The sequence below is a fragment of the Cavia porcellus genome, unplaced genomic scaffold, assembly GCF_034190915.1.
Source record: "Cavia porcellus strain 051 isolate PalLab524CR breed Dunkin Hartley unplaced genomic scaffold, mCavPor4.1 scaffold_27, whole genome shotgun sequence".
Taxonomy (NCBI): domain Eukaryota; kingdom Metazoa; phylum Chordata; class Mammalia; order Rodentia; family Caviidae; genus Cavia; species Cavia porcellus.
Genome location: NW_026947510.1, coordinates 4,319,975 through 4,337,612, shown reverse-complemented (window position 1 = coordinate 4,337,612; position 17,638 = coordinate 4,319,975). Strand labels below are relative to the sequence as shown.

The window sequence follows — 17,638 nt, the reverse complement described above, 5'->3', positions numbered from 1 at the left end:
GCAGAAAAACCTTCATTTATGTCTTTAATGTTGGTATTATCTTTTGTGGCACCTTGTTTAATGTTTTTATCCTCAACTGATTACTTGCAACCTCTGCATGCCTTTTTTTCTTTTTTTTTTTTTTAATGGTTTTTTTTGGTTTTTTTTTTTTTTATGGTTTTTTTTTATGGTTTTTTATGGTATTTTTCTTTACGGTTAAAATGTGAATATATGTGCGCATATATATGTATATTTATGGTTTTTAAAAATCATATTAACTTTTGCAAGTAAAAACCAGGTCATACTATAATTGAGCCAGTTAAAAAAGTTAGTTTTTAAAATGTAGCATTTTAATGTGGTGAAAAGAAATAAAATGATTACATAAGTTTTAGACTACTAAAAGAAAGTCATTTCAAGCATTTTGTTAAAGGTTTTAACAAAACCTAAAAATCAAGAGAAAAAGTAATTGACTGATAATAAATTTTAAAAAGTGGTTTTGTCTTAAAATAAAAATGTAAAAGAGAAAATGCTTTTTGTGCTATGGCTATCAAGAGCAAAGAGCTCAACAGGATGATTTGCAATATTGTGAGTTTGGGGGAGGGGAATTTCCAGGAATGCTATACATTATAAAGACAAAGTTGAGATTTTGATTGCTTGCAAAAAACAGAGGAAAAAAATTCGTCTTCTACTACAATAAGCTGATCTAAATTTAAAAGAAATAACTATTATGCCTAATGTGACTGGTGATTATAGAGATAAAATACAAGTTCTTGCATGTGCTGTGGATATCTGGGAGATTATGCGGCACAATTACTTTTGTTACCTATGAAAAAGCCTTTTTTTGTTAAGTATGTAATTTCAGTAAAACAGTGGCCTGCCATGTGGGCAATGGCCCACCCTGGGACAAAAAAACAAAAACAAAAACAAAAAAAACAGTGTGCCATCCAGATAAAACCTGCCTGTGATCCAGAATGCCAAAACCATGTTTTCCTTTTGTCCCACCCCAATTGGACAACCAGAGGTGAGGAGGTTCCTTATGGGTATTGCCAGTTGTTCTCAGTAGCCATTAGGGCACCCCAGAAAACCTACCTTTTGCCCAAGAGAGCAGAGGTGAGGCAATTGGCTCAACAGAGACTTATTAGTCTCCCTCGGGGTTTTCTGAAAAGAGTGCAAAAGGCCTATCACATTTATACACCAGTAGTGCCTAAAAATGCAAGGGCCATTAATATTGCCTTTGTAACCCAGTCGGCCACTGATATTAAGCAAAAATTGCAAAAGTTTGAGAGATTTGAGGAAATGCCCTTCAGTCAGTTATCAGAGGTTGCTTAAAAGATATTTGACAACCGGGAGGACCCTAAAGACCAGGCTTAAGAGGTTTCTGCTGGGCAGAAAAACTGCATTGGTTGTTGGACTTTCCATAAAAAAATAAAAATAAATGACTCTTTCCTCCCAGCAGATGCAAGCCATCCAACAGATTCCAGTCCCTGTGACTAAAAACTGGGTGGAAAAATTTCTAGGAGCCATAGGACTGACGCAGAGTTTGGGACCCTGGCAGAGGCCTGTTGCCTATCTTTCCAAGAGACTTGATTATGTGGCAGCCAGATGGCCACCTTGTCTGTGGGTGTTTTCCTCGGTAGTCATCCTGATAGAGGAGACACAAAAACTGACTTGTGGACCAAAACTCTTATTTTGTCTCCTCCTATTCGCTGGAGACTCTCATCAAAGCTCCGCCGGACCAATGGCTGCCCAACTCCCAAGTCATGCATTATCAAGCATTACTTCTAGATCTGACTACCATCAGTTTCAAGGGGACAGCGGCTTCAAACCCTGCCACTCTGCTGCCTGATGATGCCCCTCCTTGCCCTTCCACATCTGTATTGGGGACCAGACTTGACAGATGAGCCACTATTCAGAGTTCCTTTGTATTTCTCCGATGGAAGCAATTACATTTATCCAGGTAAGTGGGTTGTGGGAGCTGCCATTACTACAGACTCTCAGATTCTATGGGAACCAAGCCTGGAGCCAAAAACATTGGCCCAACAGGCTGAACTCATTGCCCTCACTGAGACCTCAAGTTGTCAGTATGCATTTGTTACTGCCCATGTTCGTGGGACCATTTATCAAGAATGGTGCTTATTGGCTTCTGGGGCCAAAAGATTAAAAATGTTTCCCAAATTTTGGACTTGTTGGCTGCCATCTGGATGCCAGGAAGAGTGGCTATTATCCACTATAGAGCCCATTGAGCAGGAGATGGCCTTGTTATATGAGGAAATAATTTGGCAGATGCCACCACCCAAAAGGCAGCTGTAGAATCAGTGGGGATTTGAGATAGCCCTGACATCACTGCATTCCCACCTACTTTGTCAGAGCCTATTTGCACTTGAAAAGACTTGCATTTGGGGGCTAATATCAAAGCTTGCCCAGTCTGTGAGTCTCAGATGCCCTCAGTGCCATTTGGTGAACCCAAAGCAGCCACTCACTAAGTGGGACTATTCCTAGAGAACACTGGAAGGTAGACTTTACAGAAGTGGGGAAGCCTGGACTTCAATGATATGAGTATTCACTTATAATGGTTGATACTTTCACTGGATGGGTAAAAGCTTTTTCTACAAAATCTGAGTCAGCTCTGATAGTAGTCAAAAAACTCTTATATGAGGTTGTCCCACAATTTGGCCTCCCCTTATCAATGGGGCCTTACAATGGGCCGGTTTTTATGGCCCAGATAACTCAAAAACTAACCAAAGTCTTGCAGATCAATTGGAAACTCCATTGTGCTTACTGCCTCCAAAGTTGAAGACAAGTAGAAAAGATAAACCAGACATTAAAGATGGTAATTACTAGTGGCCTTAGAAACTGGTGAGAACTGGGGAGTCTCCTTCCTTTTTTGACCTCTTGTATGCACAGTGTACCCTCTATGTTACTGGTATTTCCCCTTTTGAGGCTTTATATGAGAGAACTCCTCTTATACCTAAGATTTTTGAGGAAAAATTTGCTGATTTAGCTAATCAAGATCTTATTAAGTCTCCCCAAACTCTTTAGCCAGTTCTGACTTCCACCCACTGGTTATTTTGACAACAACATCCTCCACCTGCAGCCCACTGAGAGAACAAACACCCTGCTGTAGAGCCTGGGTCACCTGTGCTCATCAAGAGGCTTCACCATGGATCTCTTGAGCCATTGAAAAGGTCCCTACATTGTAGTCCTCAGCACTCCAACTGCTATCAAAGTAGCCAGAAAGCCTGCCTCGATGCATCATTCCCACTTCAAGCAGGTCCTGGCTTCCAAAGGCGATCAACCTAGAGATAAGTGGACTGTCATTCCCTCCAAGGACTCTTTAAAGCTCAAGACTGCCAAATGTAACTAATAATCTTGTGTTCTCCCTTATAGAAACCCCAAGGAAACCTCTATCTGGCTTTTTAAAAAATTGTTAATTATGTGACAAAACAGTGAATTTAAATGTTGGTTTTCTTTCTCCTTTTGGTTAACAGCTTTAATAATGACAGCTGCAAGAAATTTGTTAATCTTCCTATTGGGCCTTGTATTATACTCAGATTGGAAAAGTATGTCAAAGATCAGGTTCAAACTATACAGCTTACGATTTTAAAGATGCAAGGTTATAAACAGATACTTATGTCTGAAAACCTCATGAGCCAATGATTTGGTGCACTGACTAAAATCAGTGGGGAATGCTGTACACTAGGAAAAAGAGCTCTGTTACGTTTGTATTATGCCAAAGTACCTGTAACGCCACCTACTGTTTTGTATGCATTTTCCCCCCTCTGGGTGACCTAACTGATATGTTAATCAATGCTCCCGTCTGTAAAAAATTGTAAATCCCGGGGAACCTAACCTAATTGATATGTTAAACATCGTTGCCCTCTACTAATAACAGATGTGGTGCTAAAATCAGCTGACAAAGAATTAACTAATGCTAGACTACTCTGTCCTCTGCTAAGGAAAACATTTCCTTAGCAGATTTCCTGATCCACCCCCATAACCCCTTTACTTTGTAAACTCTGCTCTCTACAAGAGGCTAGAAAGCTTTAAGGAGGACACACAGCTTTTGCAAATTCCAACTGCACTGTGTTACAGGGCCCAGGATAAAATAAATCAGCGCTGCTTTTTGAAAATAAAAACATGTCTTGCCCATTTTTGAACTCGAGTTTAGGCTTTGGGGGGCTTGTTTGTGGATTACAAGATTTAATGGCATATTTTTATTATTTTATTCTTTCACATGTTATATTAGTTGCTAAAGTTACTGGTATTCCTTGCTTAACTATATTTAGACAATAGCACCACAGATAATAATAGAACACCCTGAATAGTCTTTAATATAAATTTCTATTAAATGGTTTTCTTAAATGAAATCTAGTTCAGACTTAGAAAACATACATGCCTGCAATAAAACATGGGACTCGTTCCACCATTTAAGAAGCACTAGGCTGGTGGCCATGCTTCTGGATTTGGAGCGCAGGTTTCATTGAGAGAGACTGGCTCTGCTCCTCCTTTATACTCCAGAGGAATGTCAAGCCTGTTCTGTTTCCTTTGTTTCACTTTATCTCTTACTCTCTTGCCACTTTACATTTTCCTAATAAAGGCATATAAAAGTGGGAAAAACTCTAGATTATTCCAACCTTTTCCTTTTGAGTTAAGCCCATAGAAAATGAGCATTTGCTAATGCCAAGAACAGGGAAGTCATCTTAGATGAGGGACACATACCCCATCTCTGGGTCAGATGAGACATCAGAATTGTGCCTATTCAGGAGAATACACATGAGAGCCGTGTCCCAGCTCAGTGTTCTGGGCAAATCTCCTTTGGAAATTAAACCCGAGACACAGTGGGGAGAACCAGTTTCCATGTGGCAATGGAAGCAGCTATCCTTAAAAGCAGCACACATAGGGGACCTAAACCTATTTAGAATAAGGAGGCTTTCCAACCTCTCAAATTATGGACTTAAAAACCTTTATTATAAATTGATAAATGTGTAGGTAATGATCTTGCAGTCTGTTAATTATCGCTTATAGAATTTTGACACACAGTGGTCACTGTGCCAGCTAATCATCCTTACAGCAACTGCCACCCTCAAAATCAGAGGCTAGCTTTCCCCAGCATCTGTTAGGTGAATCCCCATTGAAGCCAGTGGCCAATGGATTCAACAGAATGTTGACCAGACAGGCAGCTGGATTCCTTTTTGGAGACTGATTTCTGGTTATCTGAGGCAATAGAAACTGAGAACTGAGGGTTCCTGGCCAGAGCAACACCCTGGTTGGCACCCAACATTTCCTCAAAGGACATTTGCTCATGACCACTTAAAATCTCCCCTTTTCTATTATCCTTATTTCTCTGCTAGTAGACTAAAAACATTCTAAACTTTTCAAGAGATCTTTAGATCACTTAGACTACCCATCCCTTCAGAGATTATACTGAGGTAGCTTGCAATGATTGCTTACATTCCATAGCAGCTAGTAGGGAAATGATTTACCTATGTTAATTAAAACTAAATAGACTTGAACAATTATTTCTAAGATGACAATATGTAATCTATTAACTAGTGATTTCTATTTTTTTGAAATTCTGTATTACTTGTACTCTTTTTCTGTTTTTTCTTTTCTCTTTAAATAAAAGTTTTTTCTTTTGTCTTTAAATAAAATTTTTTAAAAAGTAGGACTTCCGGGACAACATGGTGGACAGATAGCAGATACTACGGAGGCTCTCTGAAAGGCTTGGTTCAGAAGTCAGGAATGGTGCGGACTAAGGAGACATAAGCCGGTAGAGATATGCTCTGCTGACTCAGGAACGTACTGGGCTGAGAGAAACCAACTTGGAATGCAGTCCTGGTGCTAAAACAGGAACAGAAAAGCCTCGGTGTGGAGTCTAGACCCCGCGCCAAAGGAAGCCATGATTTGGGTTTCCTGGCGCGCTGCGGCTGGCTGCCTCTACATCGGCTCGGCAAGGAGAGAGACGCTCAGAAGCTCTGAGAACGGGAGTCTGTGAACGGAGTCGAAAACAGGATGGCCAGGGAGGCGTACACTGACTTGTGGTGAGGTGAGTGAGAGAAACTGACACTCTACCACAGTTTGACTCCAGTGGAGGACTTTCTGGGCCCGGGCAGTCCTGCGGGAGCAGGGCGCGGTGGCGACTCCAGCCACACATTCCCCTCTCGGACGGGATTGGTGAAAAGTGCCTGGCCTGCGTGACGCTGCTGGTGGACTAGGTAGGCTGGCCCAACCCAGATCCCAGAGCCTGACGGTGGCCCGGAGGGGCGACTCCCACGTAGGCTGCCTAGTCCGTAACTCCCTGGTGCGCTGCGGTGGGCGGGAACACCTAGTCAGCGCAATTCCATCAGGCTGTGGCTGACAGGGAGGGAAGCTGGGCCTCCTGTGTAAACTTGCATATATAAGGAACAGAGAATATGGGAAAAGGCAGCAACAAGAAAGGCTCCTTGGCCCCCAATTCTGAGAAACAGGCAATAGCGGACACCGCACCAATAGACATAAAGCGCCATATAGAGAGCCTCATAGACCAATTCAGGAATGAAGTTATCAATGACCTGAAGCTAGAAGTATGCAGAATAGTTAGAGAAATGCTAAGCACCACCCTGGAAAAAACAGATGGTGGAATGGAAGAACAGAAAAAGAGGGGAGAATTGCTTGATGGAGAAAACAGAGCATAGAGTATGTGAAGCAGGTTCAAAGGGACTATCAAGAAACTAAGAAGTCTATCCAAGACTGGCATAACAGCTTGAAGGAAACTAAGGACAGACTATCTGAGGGCATGCTTGTAATATGAGAGAATGAAATGAAAAACTTCTTAAAAATAACAAAGAAACAAACAGCAATAATACAAAGACAAGAAGACGATAAGAGGATCCATAACTTAAGGATTAAGAACATAAAAGAAGAAGTAGGGACACAAACAAGTGAACTACAAAAGCTACTCACAGAAATAATCCAGGAGAATTTTCCTAATTTAGCAAAAGGTAAAGATACTCAGATGTATGAGGCATACAGGACCCCAGCTACCTACAACCCAAACAGAGCAACACCAGGCATATAATAAAAATTCCAGAAATTCAATACAAGAACAGAATATTAAAACCTGTCAGAGACAAGAAACAGACCACTTACAAGGGAACACCCATCAGAATTACAGCACATTTCTCTGCACAAACCATCAAATCATGAAGAGCGTGGGGGGAAACAATTCAAACTTTGAAAGATAATAATCTCCAGCCAAGATATTGAGATATCCTGCACAACTGTCCCTGGAAATTGATGGAAAAACAAGGTGCTTCCAGGATAAAGAGGAACTGGGGGAATTTGCAACCACCAATTCAACTCTATAGAAAGTATTGCAGGATATTCTAAAAAAAAAAAAAATACAAAGAACCCAGAAATAGTGGTGGGGAGGCCACAACGAATGGAGCAGAGAACAAAATGAAGAAGAAAAACTGACAGCTACTGACAGCAAAAGAGCTCAACAGAAATGAGACAGAGAAGATTGGATGATAGGAACAGCTATTTTGGAGAAAATGACATCTTAATAGGTAATACTGATTTAGTATCATCTTGTTTTGAAGTCTCATCTAGCTTTTGTTCTTCTGTCTCCAATGGTCTAAATATGTTGTATCTTATTGGAGTTTATTATGTACGATAGTATAAGCAAAAACCTTTTAAAGACAAGAAGATTATACAGAAACCATTGTTCATTTTCTGTTAGTCGATTCTAAATATTCTGTAATGCTGTCATTCTCTTAAATGGTTTTACATTTTTTTTTTGACTTTTTCCTTTTTATCGGTACCAGGGATCGAACTCACGACTGCCTGCTTACAAGGCAGGTGCTTATGCCGCTGAGCTAAATCCCCAGCCCCGGTTTTACATTGTTTTGATAAACTTAATGCTACCGTATACGAAGTTGTACTCAAGGACTTAAAGGAAAGATTCAATATGGTAATTACTTTTGGGTTGGAATTATCTGGTGGTGAAACACTATTCTGCTTAAATGTTTATGTTTTGATCTGCGCTGTTTTGCTGTTATGCCCTTTTTTATCCCAATCTCCACTCCATTATTTACTCTTTTATTTTTATCCATTTAATTAAAGGGAAAAAATAGCAGGATATATTATAGTAACCCACTTTGACTTTCTATTATCTCGATTTGAAGCCTTGTATTACTCTCACCATCTTGTTTTTGACTGATGTTCCCCTATTCTGTTTTGCTGGATAGTATCAGGTTCGAAAGTTTAGGCATCAGCTGTGAAGATAATGAGATTCATTATGACGCCCATTCTCGTTGACTTTTATCTACTTTTGAAGACCTACAAAGTCTCCAATGGTTTGCTTTTGTCAGTTTTGTTCTTTACTGTTTTGTTCAATTGTATTATAACTAATGATATAGGCAATTCAATTAGAGATAGCTGGAGGCATTATGGTAACCACTGTTGATCACCGTGTATTATGTTTTTACATTATCTATTATGTCCACCCTTTTGACTTGACCGATTCTGTTCTGTTATGTCACATTTGGTTTTACTCTCTTCCAAAAAAGCAATAAGAACCGTGGGAGCAATGAAACCCAAAATGTGTAATAGTCATTGTACAAAAGAGAGGAAAAGAAAGTGCTCTAAACTATATAACTGCATGTATATTTAAGTGTATAAGTTAGAAAATGATATCACAGAGTTTTAAATCATTGAACAGAACTGTTTGCAGTATCATTGTTGGAATGTCCACTCTACAAGCTTTAATTTTGTGACTTGAACAATTATTTCTAAGATGGCAATATGTAATCCATTAACTAGTGATTTCCTACTGTTCATTTTTTTCTGTAAATCTGTATAACTTGTACCCTTTCACTGTTTTTTTCTCTTTTCTCCTTAAATAAAATTTTAAAAAAAAGTAACTAGGATTTTCTGTGTGACTAGAAGACTGATGTGCCTCTTTCTAACTTAAAATGTGACTGCTAGATGATAATTTATAAATTTAACCTGTGAGCTTCAAAGATACAGAAATTTAAATGAAGTATAGCCTTGTCCTGTTACTAAGAAAAGTTACCTAGATAATTAAGTGAGAGACAAATGTCTGGAGACTCTTTTGCCCAGATTAAGGAGTAATGCTCCTCCAGTCAGTTGTTCTATCTATCTCTAGAGGAGAGTTACTCTAAAAAACCTGAAAAGTACTCTACCACCAATTCACCTTTTAATGTATGCTCCCTTATAATACATGTTTACAAAGTCATGCTTCCTTCGCTAAACATTCTTTATGGAAACAAAGCTCATGAGCTATCTGGGAATATAGGATTATGTGCCAGTTCCAGGGTGGATAGGCTGACAGAAACTATGGTCCATTCTCTCCAGAAGGCATTCACCTGCCCTGGAGCAGTTTCAACCCAAGAGACACGTGGGGAACATCTATCAAACAGGGAAAAAAAAGGACACCTTATTTTAACTCATTTTATGTATAACTAGATAGCTCAATATCTCTCATAGCTCATCAAATGGTCCTTAGTTCAATGCCTGGGTACAGAAAAGGTTTCATACTTATGCCTTGCTTTTACATTATAGACATGGACAACAAAATGTCAAAGCCCATTCTCCTTTGGAACACATTCTTAGGCACTAGATGTTCGAGCCTTCCATGTTGAAAAAGATCCAATTGGTATTTCTCTGCATGAGTGTGTGGCCTACCTACCCCCAAGAGCCTTAGTGGAATACAGAGGTAAGTATTAATTATGATCCTCTTTTACAACTAGAGACATACAACGAAAAGGAGGGGAAAAGGTCAGTGCTGTCCTACATTCAGACTTTCTATGCATTGGGAAATATTTCTTATTTATATTCTAAATGTAAATGTGAGTAACAGGAAAACTCAGCACCTTGGGCTCTTAAGGCATCTTCTACCCAAGAGCCAAAAATTGCACCTCCTGAACCTTTAGAACCTGAGGACAAAATAGCCTTAATCAAATCCTCCCCCACTTTTACTGAACCTAAGGTTTCCCCCACCTGCCCTTCCAGCCTTAAGGATAAAGCGTCTAGGCCAGCTGTAATCCAGGCCTTTCCAGGACTATACCCATCCTTAGCTGAGTTTAAGCAAGCTCCTCAAGGGCAGTATCCTTTGCAGGGAGTACATGGATGATCTGGAACTTCCAGAATTCATGTACCTTTCTCTCTTGGTGACCTAAAACAAATAAAATTAGATCTTGGGAAATTTTCAGATGAGCCTGCCAAGTACATTCAGGTCCTTAGAGGACTTACTCAGGCATATTAAGTAGATTGGAAAGATGTAGTGTTACTCTTAAATCAGACATTCATTTCTAGTGAGAGACACGCAGCATTACAGGCTGCTATTGCCTTTGGATATGAATACCATATGGTCAATTTTAGAAGGCCAGAAGATAAAGGGAAATAACTTTAGCAACTAGTTTAAATTTAACTTGTGCAAGAATAAAATAATAAAAATATGCCATTAAATCTTGTAATCCACAAACGAGCCCCCAAAGCCCAAACTTGAGTTCAAAAATGGGCAAGACATGTTTTTATTTTAAAAAAGCAGCACTGATTTATTTTGTTCTGGACCAGCGACACAGTGCAGTTGGAGTTTGCAAAAGCTGTGTTCCCACTGGATCACAAACAGTCCCTATGCAAGACTCTTACTGGGCCCACAACCAGGTGAGTGATTGGATTAGAAATCATTTCCAGACATGTGTTCTTGAAGGCTGAAGAAGAGTGAAAACTAAACCATTCAATTATTTTAAGTTATCAGTTATTCAATAAGAAAAGAAGGAACAATTTTCTGCCTCCTTAGATGGATTATGAGAGGCATTGATAAAGCATACTTCTTTAGATTCTGATTCAATAGAGGGACAAATTATCCTTAAAGATAAGTTTATTACACAGTCAGCCTCAGCTATTAGAAAAAAGCTACAAAAGATGGCTTTTCCTCCAGATAGTCCACTTGATACTTTATTTATTCATTCATTTTGTGTGTGTTGGAGTTTGTGGATCAAACACAACACACATTTGACAGGCAAGTGATTTTGCTACTGAGCTAAACCCCCAGCTCACTTGATACTTTAGTAAAAGTTGCCTCCTCAGTATTTTATAACTGTGATGAGAGGGAGGTCAAAGAGAGAAAACAAAGAGACTGAGAAAAAGCAGCTGCTTTTGCGCAGCATTAAGAGAAACAGACCCTAAGTCTGATTCTCAGGTCTCCAAGAAGAGCTCAACAATGACATTCACCTGCCATCACTGCCACAAGCCAGGTGACCTTAAGAGGGACTGCACTCAAAAGCCCCCTGGGCCATGCCCTGACTGCAGAGGTGACCACTGGATGTCAGACTGCCCTCTCAGCCCAAGGCCCCACCAGGGTTCAGATTCATCCTACCTTTACCTCTTAGCAAAATAACAAATACACCTCAAAACCTAGGCCTCAGTCCGCTTGAAATGCCTTATGGATGCCCTTTCCTCACTGATGATTTTCTCTTTGTCAGAGAAACAGATGCCTTAAAAAAAGACATCACCTCATTGGCTAAATTCCAGCAAACTCTTCAAGAGCTTACAGAAGCTCAGCCTACAGAGAAAGGAAAACCTATCTTCCACCCTGGAGATTTAGTGCTGGTAAAATCCCCTCCCTCATCAGCCATTGGGAAGGACCTTACACTGTGATCCTGTCGACTTCTTCCATGCTGAAGACAAGAGGCCTGGACACTCGGATGCATCACACCTGACACAAACCCTGGAAACCTGAGACTATCACTGGATGTGAACAACCACCCACATACTCCTGTGAACGCACAGAAGACCTAAGATTCCTCTTCAAGGAGAAAACAAAGACTTCAGGTAAGTAAGGCTACTATTAGCCCTTTTACTGTTCCCTTCACCACTGAAAGGAGGATGCAACTCCTTTTTAATGTGGGCACAAGCATATGCAAAATCATTACAACACACCTCTTGCAGGATATGTGGCTCACTGCCCTTGTCCAGTACATCAGGACTTCCTTGGTGGGTGTCTCCACTTCAAGGATGTGATTGGAATAAATTACAGGACTATAGTAATGAGATAACAAAGAAGTTCAGTATTCATAGTTCAGCCCACAATTGCATAGTAATAAAATGGCCTCTGAATATTATATTCTTAATGATCCTGTAAATTACATTGCTAATGATCCTGGACATAATCAGATTTTTTTCTTATAATGCCACTGGAGCCTCTCTACAGGCCTGTAAGGCCCCTGGTAGATAAAAAGAAAGGTCCTATCCTAAGGGCCAACAACCATACATATCAATATGGCTATTTTCAAATATGGGATGAGTATCTATGATTAACTCCCACCATAGGATATCTCAGTAGAAAATCCCCCTTATGTTGGGAACAAAAACACCACTTTTATTCTGGTTGGCCTAATGCCACTACCCACCTGGGGTGGACAGCCCTTGAACAATGTGGACACACAAGTAACTTTTCAGGCTAATGACTGGTTTGCAACAGACTGGTTTAATGGCCCTGGAATCAAATGGGGAGCCCCGAATGGCACTCATTGGTCTTGTGGAGCCTATCTGTGGCCCTGCCTGGGCTCTAGATGGATAGGCAGATGCACACTAGGATTTGCATGGTTACAAGGCAGGAGTATCAAAAATGTCGAAAAACCGGCAAATTTACCCACGTACAACATCGAAGGTACAGAAGTGTGTTCCACTGGTATGATCATTTGGCCTCTGTGTTTATCCCTTCCCTAGGATTAGAAGACATCATGCAATGTACTGAGGCCTTGACTAACTATACCGAGTGGGCCTTAAATGACACTGCTGCTGGTCCCTCTTAAATAAGGAAAAAAAAATAATGAGGCAGGCTGTCCTTCAAACTCAGATGACATTAGACATTCTAACAGCATTTGTGCCATTGTAAAAACTGAATGCTGTGTATATATACTCCTGACTCTTCTGCTAATATCTCAGTAGCTATTCAAGACATTAGATACCAAGTTAACAATATGTAAGGTTCTTAAGACTCCTGGACCTTGTCTTTCTCCTTCTTATGGAAATCTATTACTAGTTCCTATTGGTGGAAATCTTTGTTACCTATACTCATAATTGTTCTACTGGTTTTATTCTTTGGCCCATACATACTCAACTGTTTCTTTGTCTTTGTCTCCTCCAGACTTAGAGCTGTATGCTTACCCATGATGAAAATGCCTGGTATCTATTGAGGGCCTCTAGACAGGATCTCTGCAGAAGTATCTCTGACTGCTGGTCACCACTACAACCCTCTTCAGCCTGAAGAAGCCAGATCGGTCATCACCCATGACGCCCTCATGGCAGTTCTTGTTACTTCTTCAGAGAGGGGACTGTTATAAGCAGCTGAGTTAGTTAGAAATACTACAGGAAGTGAGACAGGGCTAGGTCCTCAAAGGAGCCAGTGCAGAAGCTCAGATACCTTGCAACTAAGGGGAAGACAAGCACCTGCTGCTGTGGGCCAAGCCTCAAGATAAAAGACCATACAAATACATCCATATCCTAAGGAGTGAAGTTCTAAAGAGTTCCCCAGCACGCTGAGGAAGTAAGGAGTGACATTCCAAACCTTTAGGGAAGATTCACTGCTCTCTAAGAATTCCTGCATTCTAAGTGATTCCCTTCCCGTTTTGTCCCCAGTTTAATCAATTTTACCTGAACTATTAATCTTATTGGTTAGCCTTAGTTTTGTACCACCTTATGCCCATCTGCCTTGTGAGTACCCAGTTTCCCCATGTTAAACCCTTTGTATGCCATGATTTCCTCGAACCGTCCTGAAAATATAGAGTCCCTGGCAACCCGCTTTTGTCTCTCTCTCAGACAGAAGCTTGTTTTCTCTCAATAAATGTATTCTACTCTTAACCTCTGTGGTTCCTAAAATGCATTCTTTGATTTTAGAGGACATGAACTCACACTGGACATAGTGGGCTGGGAATTTCATTCCCTATATCAATAGGATCAGGGCTGAGTGCTGATTCTGGTGTTTTCAACTCCACAGAAGGTTAGGCTGATCCCGGCCTCTGGCTGTGGAGCTGACTGAACTGTTCAGCCCAGGACACACTGGATGTGTCTCACCAGGCTGACTTCGGCTCCCTGACCCTGGACACCTCCTGCATTTGTCCCTCACCCAGCCACTGTGGGATTTCAACACTACGAGGACTGAGATGAAGCCAACCTGCAGCTGCTCAGAGTCTCAGATCAGTTGAGCTGTCCCTAAAATGGCTTCTAAAGGTAGTTGATGGCAGCCCACTGAGGTACTGTAAGTGTGGAGAGCAGTAGCTTATATGCTCCAGCCAGCTGCTGAGATCCTTTGGATTGAGGGAAGGGATGGTCATGCCAGTGTAAACCAGCAGCCGTTATTGAAATAAAGAACAAAGAAACATATTGCGCATACTTAGGTTAAGTAATTTGTTTGCTGCTTGTCCTTACAGGACCTCCTGTTTTTACCTTGGTGGGGGAATGTTTGAAGGTCTGCACCTTCTACCAAAACGCCATCAACCAGATGTGTGCAGGACAAAATGGAGTCAGTGTGGCTTCTTTACAGGTGGCCATTGCTCCCTTCTGCTGCTGAGGTCTCGCAATCCTTCTATAGGCACTGTGGATTAGTCCCTTCCTTGTAGCTTTTCCATTAGTTCTTAGTTCTGTAGTTAAGAACTACAGTACTTAGAGTGCATTGCAGTTGTTTGTATATCTCTCTCTGCTGCAAGACTGTCTTTTTCTTGAGATGCAAAGTTTTATATGTTCTTGTCTTCTGTTTCTTTTTGGCTGTCCTGGGAATTGGACCCAGGGGCACTGTATCACTGAGGTACAACCCTAGCTATCATCATCATCATCATTTACTTTGAGATGGGGTCTCACTAATTTGCCCATGCTGGCCTTCAACTTGTGATTCTCCCACCCAAGTCTCCAAGTTGCTGGGGTTACAGGACTGCATTGCCATTCTTGGCTACATGTTTATCTTTGAATCTCTGCCTACTGTATAATTCCCTACTGTTAATGCCCACCAGCATGTTTTCTTTTTTTTTTTTTTTTTTGAGTAATGAAAGGAGTGAATGAATTCACAAGGTATGAGCCCTGAAAGCAGGTTCTGGATGTGGAACGGATAAATCAGCAAGCAAGATACCTTTAATATGAACTCACCTCAAACACTAAATCAATCTGTAGGCAAGAGGACTGAGCATCAGATTTTTGGGGTTGGGGTGTAATTTGTTGGTAGAATGCAAGGCTGTGGGTTTGATCCCCAGAACTCAGAAGAAACAAAAAGAAAAGAAAAAGCAAGGCATGGTGTGCACACCTGTAATCTCAGTGCTCTGCAAGGCAGAGCCAAGAAGATTCTAAGTCTGAACCTAGCCTGGGCAATTTAGCAATACCCTGTCTCAAGAAAATAAAAAATAAAAAAGGCTAGGGATGTATCTCAGTGTGAAGACACTGGCTTCAATTCTTTGTGCCAATAAAATAAAATAATAATGCAAGTTCTAAAGATAGTGTATAGCCAAGCTTGAGGTAGACAAGATTTCATTTAGGTGCTTTGGAAATGAGATTTATAGATAATTGGTCTTGACTGCTGTTAACAAATACATTTTGTGTTTTGGTGGGCCAGGCATGGTGGTGCACATCTGTAATTTCTGCACTTGGGTAGTTGAGGTGAGAGAATCGTTGCCAGTTCCAGGCCAACCTGGGCTACAAATTCAGCTCACGGTCAGCTTGAACTCATAGTGTAGAGAGTGTCTCAAAAAAAAAAAAATTCCGTGGAAACATACATAATGCTCTCCTGAATCCTTAAACAAAAAGTGCTGAGCACAGTTGGGTAACAGCCTTGAGAATTCAGTGCTGGTGCCATGACCGCCCTCCCTCCCCACCTCTTACACCTCCCACCACCTTCCAAGAGGGCCACAGGTTTTTGGACAGACATATACCCAGCAGTATTGCATGGTATGTGAAATGACAATCAGTGCATGTTTCCAGCAGTATTATTTCTCCTTAACATAACATCAACTGATGAGTGGAAAGGTAATATTTCATTTATTATTCAAAGGACTTCTAGAAAGTCTCAAAAAAGTCTATGGATTTATCACTGCCTTTGAAAGCATGTTGCCATGATCTAAATCCTAAAAATGCTATGCTTTCTCCGTCCTTCCCTGAAATCACACTTAAATTCAGTATCACCAGTGCTGGTTTACATTCAATTCAAGGCAGCAAGGCTAAAAATAGCCTTAATGACACACACAATGCATTTTCCTAGGGAAAGACTATGGGCTTATAAGTGTCTCAGCCCAACAGGCAATTCTCAGCTGATGCCGGAAATGGGTACCTTTTCCTATCAGGCACACAGCCAACTGACGTAATTTGCCTTAAATAGCTAAAGTGGGGAAGGGGACTGCTGTTACAGTTGTTCTGACTTCTTAAAAATGCTTATCTTTTTCTGGCTGTGGCATATCAATTAAGAGCTGCCATCTAAAGTTAAAAGTGATTTGCAGAGCTTTCACTTGGGCTTTCATGTGTGAAGCCAGGGTCAGGTGTAACTGGAGAACGCACTGGACAAGGAGCTGGGAGCCCCGGGCACAGCTCCTTGTTGAACTGCTGCTGTGACCTCAAGCAAGGCACAAAATTACTAAGCTTCAGTGTTTCATTTTTCAAATGAAAGGGCTGGATTTTCTTGCCAAAGATTTTTGTAGTTCCAATAGTCAAGAAGATGAAACGATGTTTCAAGATATTTCATTGAAATTGCTCACATAGAGAAAGGGCCTTCTGGGAAGATATAGTTATGTTTTTAGATAAGAAGCGCTCATGGTGGGGTAGGGGATTATTGCAAATGTGAACATGAATGCAACCTGTGAGATGACCAGTTAGAATGGAAGGGCACTCTGTGGATTCCTTATCTAACATACAAGGAAGCCAGAAGCCTGAGAGGAAAGGCATCTCTGGGACTGCAGACTCTGGTTCCATGGTCGTCTCGCTCTTGGCAGCAAGCCCAATGCTTCCTTGGGTTCATAAAACCAGATGCCATTAGTCAGTGTGAGTTTTTAGGCTGTGCAGAGGTGAGGAATTGTTTTTCTGGAATACCTCCTTCATGTATCTTACAATGGCTTATAGGACAGAAGGCTGGAGTGGATCATCTTGTAGCTATGAAACACAATGTAGTAGTACTGTGGTTAGTCAGCCTTTTCTTGTTTTGACAAAATACCTGACATAAACAACTCAAAGATTTATCTTGGTTCCTGGTCCCAGAGGTCTCAGTCCACGTCACATGGCTCCATTGCTTCTAGGGATGCAGGGAGGCAGAAGCACCTTGGCAGAAGGACATTGAAGAGGAAAGCTGCTCACACCATGGCAGCTCAGAAGAGAGAGATGGAAAAGCCAGAGGAGAGGCAGGAACCAGATACCATGCCACTGTCATGCCTGTAGTGTCCGCTCCCTTCAAGTCATCCTCATCTCCCGTTTCCACCACTTCCCAGCATTGCCATTAAATTATGATCTCATCAATAGATTAATGCAATGATTAGGTTAGAGATCACCTGGTCAGTTACTTCTCAAACCCCCACTTCTGGGTGAATTTTTTGGGAGACACCTGAGATCTAAACTGTGACAAGTATCCAACTTGTCTTAAAAAATCAAACTGAGGATTGGCTTCATTAGCTCAGAGCTAGAAGAA

The 17,638-nt window shown here is 41.1% G+C and overlaps 1 long non-coding RNA gene across 3 annotated transcripts; it reads left to right on the top strand.

Moving 5' to 3' along the window:
- LOC106026099 (uncharacterized) lies at window positions 1-13,922 on the top strand. 3 transcript variants are annotated; one of them, XR_010043684.1, is made up of 5 exons: window positions 1-1,936; window positions 3,074-3,335; window positions 5,643-9,697; window positions 10,558-11,817; window positions 13,136-13,922. It is a non-coding gene; the product is annotated as an uncharacterized LOC106026099 (long non-coding RNA). The 3 variants fall into 3 exon arrangements; XR_001199747.2 differs by lacking the exons at window positions 1-1,936; window positions 3,074-3,335 and having other exon boundaries at window positions 4,892-9,697; window positions 10,558-10,647; window positions 11,469-11,817; window positions 13,136-13,919; XR_010043683.1 differs by lacking the exons at window positions 1-1,936; window positions 3,074-3,335 and having other exon boundaries at window positions 4,892-9,697; window positions 13,136-13,921.
- Window positions 13,923-17,638: the final 3,716 nt, after the last annotated feature.